Genomic DNA, 6,906 nt, shown 5'->3' with positions numbered 1-6,906 from the left:
AAGAATAAAATTGTCAGACACATAGAAGAACATAAATTGTTGGACAAAAGTCAACATGGTTTCTGTAAAGGGAAATTGTGTCTTACTAATCTATTAGAGTTCTTTGAAGGGGTCAACAAACATGTGGACAAGGGGGATCCAATGGACATAGTATACTTAGATTTCCAGAAAGCCTTTGACAAAGTCCCTCACCAAAGGCTCTTACCTAAATTAAGTTGTCATGGGATAAAAGGGAAGGTCCTTTCATGGACTGAGAATTGGTTAAAAGACAGGGAACAAAGGGTAGGAATAAATGGTAAATTCACAGAATGGAGAGGGGTAACTAGTGGGTTCCCCAAGTGGCAGTCCTAGGACCAATCCTATTCAACTTATTCATAAATGATCTGGAGAAAGGGGTAAAAAAGTAAGGTGGCAAAGTTTGCAGATGATATTAAACTGCTCAAGATAGTTAAGACCAAAGCAGACTGCGAAGAATTTCAAACAAAAATTGGCAAATGAAATTTAATGTGGATAAATGTAAAGTAATGCACATGGAAAAAATAACCCCAATTATACATATAATATGATGGGGACTAATTTAGCTACAACGAATCAGGAAAAGATCTTGGAGTCATCATGAATAGTTCTCTGAAGACATCCACGCAGTGTGCAGAGGCAGTCAAAAAAGCAAACAGGACGTTAGGAATCATTAAAAAGGGGATAGAGAACAAGACAGAGAATATAAATGCCCTTATCTAAATCGATGGTACAGCCACATCTTGAATACTGCATACAGATGTGGTCTCCTCATCTCAAAAAAGATATACTGGCACTAGAAAAGGTTCAGAAAAGGACAACTAAAATTATTAGGGGTTTGGAGAGGGTCCCACATGAGGAGAGATTAAAGAGGCTAGGACTTTTCAGCTTGGAAAAGAGGAGACTAAGGGAGGATATTATAGAAGTATATAAAATTATGAGTGATGTGGAGAAAGTAGATAAGGAAAAGTTATTTACTTATTCCCATAATACAAGAACTAGGGGGTCACCAAATGAAATTAATAGGCAGCATGTTTAAAACAATTAAAAGGAAGTTCTTCACATAGTGCACAATCAACTTGTGGAACTCCTTACCTGAGGAGGTTGTGAAGGCTAGGACTATAACAGGGTTTAAAAAAGAACTGGATAAATTCATGGAGGTTAAATCCATTAATGGCTATTAGCCAGGATGGGTAAGGAATGGTGTCCCTAGCCTCTGTTTGTCAGAGGGTGGAGATGGATGGCAGGAGAGAGATCACTTGATCATTACCTGTTAGGTTCACTCCCTCTGGGGCACCTGGCATAGGCCACTGTCGGTAGATAGGATACTGGGCTAGATAGACCTTTGGTCTGACCCAGTACGGCCGTACTTGTGTTTGAAAGGGAGGACTGCAAAGTCTGGGTTAATGACATTTGTCAGCCCAGAATGTTTCCATGCCAATCTCTTTCTGGCTATATAACTCTCTACTCTCTCCCCAGCCTGTTGCTTCTCTTGATGAAATATAACGGTGGGACTTTCTCCAGGGAAGATGGTGTGTATTACTTCCCTCTGCACATTTATGTGCTTCTCTGTGTCATCTGCCGCGGTGGGGGGAGGGGTAAGGGGTGGCATCTGGATATCATAAGGGAGCCCTGTAAAGTCCTTGGGGGACATACACTCCCTGCATACAGCTGCCACAACACCTGGAGTGAATCCAGCCATGTCAGATATTCTTTCCATCCACCCCAAGGCTGTACTCCTATTCAGCCGGCCAACTGTTTTCCCTACTGCCCTAACCTGGTCAGGGGTAAAGGGTCTAGTCTCTACCTGCTCCTCTGTTCCTCTCTAACCTCCTGGAGGTCCCCTTTTTGTGACAGAGGTATTGACTATGGGGGTCACTGGAGGAGGTCTTTGCAGCTCTTCCAGTGATTCCTGTAGGGGACTATATGGAGACTCACCGATGGGATCCAGGGTGAACTCACCAGAGTCCTTCAGCTCATAATTGCAATAAGGGGGATAGGCATTGGGATCCTCCTCTGATTCTATGTCTTCCTCCCAGTACAATTCCCTCTGATCACTGCCACGATCCCCCTGTGGAAGCAGAGAAAGAACTGACAGGAAAGGGATTGCAATGCATGACAGTTTGTTAGCAAGAGTCAGGCTAACTGTAACCCTAATAACGGGATATTTGTAGAAGCGAGGAATGTGTGAGGCTTGTGGGAAAGAACTGTGTGAGAAGTTGTTGCGACCTTGTGTAGATAATGTGTAGATAATATAGAATGTAGACTAAGAGTCTACATTAGTGAGCACAAAACAATACCCCAGATCACTGTGTGTTTGAAAGCAGGAATTAGAAGTAAAAGGCAATCAAAAGTTTGGGAAAGTTAATTGTGTCCTTTTTTTAAGTAAGCTTTGGATCTGGAAGCAAGCCAGAAAGCATCTGTATTAATGCAATTATCTAACTGATAAGGTAGAAGCTGCTGAAACCGGGGCTGCCTATGAAACAAATACAAGGAAATATGGGGTAATTCCTCTGTTTTGCCTGAAATCAATAAGAGTATTTGTATATAAAGGAAATATTTTAAGCAATGACTGACTACTCAGAAGGGGTAGACCTCTGTTCTTTTGTCTTTCAGATCATCAGAGAAAACGGATGCCAGCTGAACAGCATTCAACGTACCATGAATTTACTGGTACAATAGGAATTATTTTTGTGTTCTATGTCCTGTCTTGTGGTGTTTGTCTTGTGGCCAGAATTGTTGTGTTTAATATTTTCATAAGACAGTCTAGTTCAAAATTAAATAGAAGAGTGGAAGTTTCCTTTGTAGGTTAAAAGAAGCCAAGAAAGGGAGAAGGAAAAAGAACAGAACGAGTTAACTGGAAAAAAATAGCTAGCAAGCTCAGTCCAAATATAAGACGTTGGCCCCATCCAAGGACACTGCTACAGCTAAGACTTGGCTGACAATCAAGAAAAGGGGGGGCTTGAATGTGCCCAAGGAGCTGTAAAATCTGCAAATCACTGCCAGGCATTAATGAAATGTGTTTCTTTTCTCACAGATAAAAGAAGTGCTACCCAAAGACCCTAGCGGCCCTGCCATTCATTGAAACAAGGAGACTGAGTCTACGAAAGACTGCTTTGGCTCCATGATGGAAAGGCCCTTTTCAAGTCCTGTTAACCATCAACACCGCCAAGGACTGCCTACCTGGACCCATGCTTCTCACTGCAAAAAGACCCCTCCACCTCAGAAGGACTCTCCGACTGAAGATAAGCCTATTTCTCCTTCTAGCTCTGCTGTGCCTTCTGGACAGCAGGAAAAAGAATAAAAAAGACAAGGTGAAGTGCTAGTAACCTCTCCCTTGTCCACTGACAGACCTACTGTGCCTTTGGATTTTTCTAGAAGAAGCAAAACCATTACAACGTGATGTGCTAGTAACCTCTCCCATGTATGATGCTGAACCACACTGTTTCAGGAAAAGAGAAGAAGGAACACTTGCTTCATTGAAACCACAAAGTCCAGGGATTCCTGACTACAAAAGACATTAAGAACTGACCCTGGTGAAGAAACAAAGAATTATACACTGGCAGGAAGAAACTTGTGGGACCCATGCTTGGGAACGTGGTATTGATTGGATTTTGGGGGTTTATTCTACAGGCTGCGCCCTGTATTTTCTATAAGTCCTTCAGCATGTATTGCCCTCCCTAATTGGATTTTAAATTATAAGTACCAAAGGCACCTTGTTGCCATTGCCCCTGCCATCTCCTCTATTACACTCTTACCCCTGTAACACATCCAAATACAGACAATGCCATATATTTGATAAAACCAATGGCCAAGGCCTTCACACTTTAGATATTTAGATTTAAATATTGTTTGAAATTTTTTTTTAAGGTTCAGGATATCCCATACAAGCGAACAATTGAATGGAAAAGAATGGATCAGTGGAGATAAAAGTATATGATATCACTACAAGTGAACCCCAAGAATCTGTAATTGCAGTTGATGGGTTCTATAGCGAAGTAGATATGATGGCTGTTCCTGAAATTTGCACTGTGTTAAATGAGAGAGGCCCTTATTGGTATTTGGTCACCCAATTAGTGAATAATCAAACAAATACCCAAAGAGTTTGTTTTGCCACTGGAAATTTTACCTGCATAGAAATTATTCCAGTGACTAATAATGTGACCTGTACCTTATTGCAATATACCCCTTCTTATGCCATTAATATCAATGCCTCCTGGAAGTACATAAAGGTCTCCAACCAACAGATGTGGTATAATACTACACCAAAGAGAGATGTATTAGGATATCAATGGACTGTGATTAACACTACACTAGGGACTGTTAAATTTTCATTGCCCTTATCCAGTTTCCAGATTACCTCTACATAACCAAATTGTTCAAAGGGGGCTGCCATTAGATTAACACAATAGAGGGCTTGGGTTATTTCCTCTAAAAAGAAGAGAGACTTGACCGGATCCCTTTGGGATGGGGTCAATACTGCTGCAGCAGTTTGGAATATTTTTTAGAACCAAGAACATGATGAGAAATTGGGGCAACTAGAGAAGGCAATTGGCCTTGTTTCTGGGGCACAACTAACCCAGGTACAGGCTGGAGTTGGTGAGTTACATGTTATTTCCGCGCTTAGTTCAATGACCCAGAAGTTGCTGACAGAGATGTATTGAATATCACTGAGGATGGGAAGGCATTGCAGTGGGATCTACCATGTTCAGAAATTCAGGATTTCCTGAGTGACCAGCTAATGGCCATTTGGAATGATCTAGAGCATCAGGCTTGGCCCACTGCCCTTACAGACACATCAGGAGTATCATCTGATCTGTGGCCATGGAGACATACTTAGAGACTTTCTGGATGGAAGTGCGGATGTTCTCAATGCTCCTTCCAAGCATATGGACCGGTTAGGGGGGTTGTGGGCTCCCACATACCGAATCCTGCCAGGTCCATGGGAAGGATGCATGTGGGATTGGGTAATTCACCGAGACATCTGGGAAATTAGACTACCTGGTATGCCCAATCGATTTTTAGTCAGTGCTCCTGGGATTACATCTGACATTTGGATGGGGTTAGGGAGTCAATGGACATCTTGGCCATTAGAACCCCATTGCTTCAGTGTATCCGTAAACTGAAGCCAGGAGCAGTTGTCACTCTTCATGACTACGTTTGCTGGGAGGGTAGGGGACAAGGAACTACCCTGACAGGACACTTACTTTTTCAAGCTAATGATAGCTGTGTGTATGTTAAAACCACCACATTGCAAGACATACATTTTAATCTCATTACCACTGCAGGCAATCATATTATTTACTGGCCTGCAGATAGAATTTTGCAAGTAGCCCTTAGGTTCCAGATACCCTTTAATTGGACTAGTTTAGTACCTGATCGATTTCAAAATTTGACCTATAAGCTGTATGAAAGGCATACTTTTCAACTTGATATATATTTTGAAGCATGTGAATTTGCCCTTCATATAGCTTATAGAGTGTCTATTTTATGTACTAAGTATGATGTATTGTGCTTTATGACTAAGACTGTACAACAACCCCCATCATATTATTGCTATGGGAATATTATTGTTTGTGTTGGTGTTAGTTAGTGTAGGAGTATGTTATTGTTGTTGTAAAGGACGTAATAATAGTAATACCTTTCGTGTCCATGCTCATTATGCATTGTCATTACATCCAGTCAAAACCCCTAAGGTTGAAGCATCTGAAGTAGAATCTGAATTCCAAGACTTAATGCAAATAGAGATTTGAAAATGTTTGTTGTACTAGTAGTACAAAAGGGGGGGTTGTGGAAGCAGAGAAAGAACTGACAGGAAGGGGATGCAATGCATGACAGTTCGTTAGCAAGAGTCAGGCTAACTTTAACCCTAATAACGCAAGATTTGTAGAAGCGAGGAATGTGTGAGGCGAGTGGGAAAGAACTGTGTGAGAAGTTGTTGCGACTTGTGTAGATAATGTGTAGATAATATGGAATGTAGACTAAGAGTCTACATTAGTGAGGAAAACAAGATATCAGAATGACCTATGTATAAACAAAATGCAGCTGTTGCTCATTATTGTCTGTAACAAAAGGTATAAATGCTTGCTGTAATTGTTTACCTGTTGAGAGACCTGTTTAGCTCTCTCCCTCTACGCAATTGCTTGAGAAAATAAAGTATCTGACTTGCTGTACCCAAACAAAAAATGAGAACTCTGTTATTCTCCGACACCCCTTTGCTCTCCCAACTGAGCCTTAAGGGCACAAATCTGTCTCCAGCATTCCCCATGGTCTGTCTGGGTTCTGCTTTGAGAATCTTTCAAAAGAGCTCTGACTGCAGCTGTGGTCTATCTGTGGTCTGCTGTTTCAACTCAGACACTTCCTCCCACAACTTGCCACTGACCCTGTCACTGTCACATACTTGCTTCTGCATTCCTACAATCTGTGCTGCTTGGTTTCAGAGATGTAGCTCTGAGAGCATCAGATTCTGCTTTCAAATTAATCACTTCACTTTCCTTTTCAGCTCTGATTTTTTCCAATTTCTGCACCTGGTCTTTTAGCCAATATATCTTCTGATCCAGTGTTGTTGCAACCATCCACAACCCCTGCAAAACAGCCTTTTTCTTTGCCCTAACATTTGGACCTCCCCACCTTCCTGAACTAACCCAGATATCGAAGCACTTGTGGAGTTGCAGGAAGGCTCCAGGGCCAATGAAGGCACCAGGCTTCCAGGGTCCATTACCCCCATACTCTTGTACAAAATCTGTCACGCTGTTTCCCCAACATCATTTTCAACTGTTCTTTCTTTCCAATTGTTTCCCTTTCTCACGACATAATTTCTCCACTCGAGCAGGCAATTAGCCTGAGTTCTGAGTCCCAGTAATGGAATGTATCCATAAATTAACTCATGAA

The 6,906-nt window shown here is 41.7% G+C and overlaps 1 long non-coding RNA gene across 1 annotated transcript; it reads left to right on the top strand.

Annotated features, from left to right (window-relative positions):
* The first annotated feature begins 2,422 nt into the window (after window positions 1–2,422).
* LOC135974486 (uncharacterized) lies at window positions 2,423–6,201 on the top strand. The gene is made up of 2 exons (XR_010591751.1): window positions 2,423–2,688; window positions 3,053–6,201. It is a non-coding gene; the product is annotated as an uncharacterized LOC135974486 (long non-coding RNA).
* Window positions 6,202–6,906: the final 705 nt, after the last annotated feature.

The sequence above is a fragment of the Chrysemys picta genome, chromosome 12 (assembly GCF_011386835.1).
Source record: "Chrysemys picta bellii isolate R12L10 chromosome 12, ASM1138683v2, whole genome shotgun sequence".
NCBI lineage: Eukaryota > Metazoa > Chordata > Testudines > Emydidae > Chrysemys > Chrysemys picta.
This window is presented reverse-complemented; position numbering and strand designations above follow the sequence as displayed.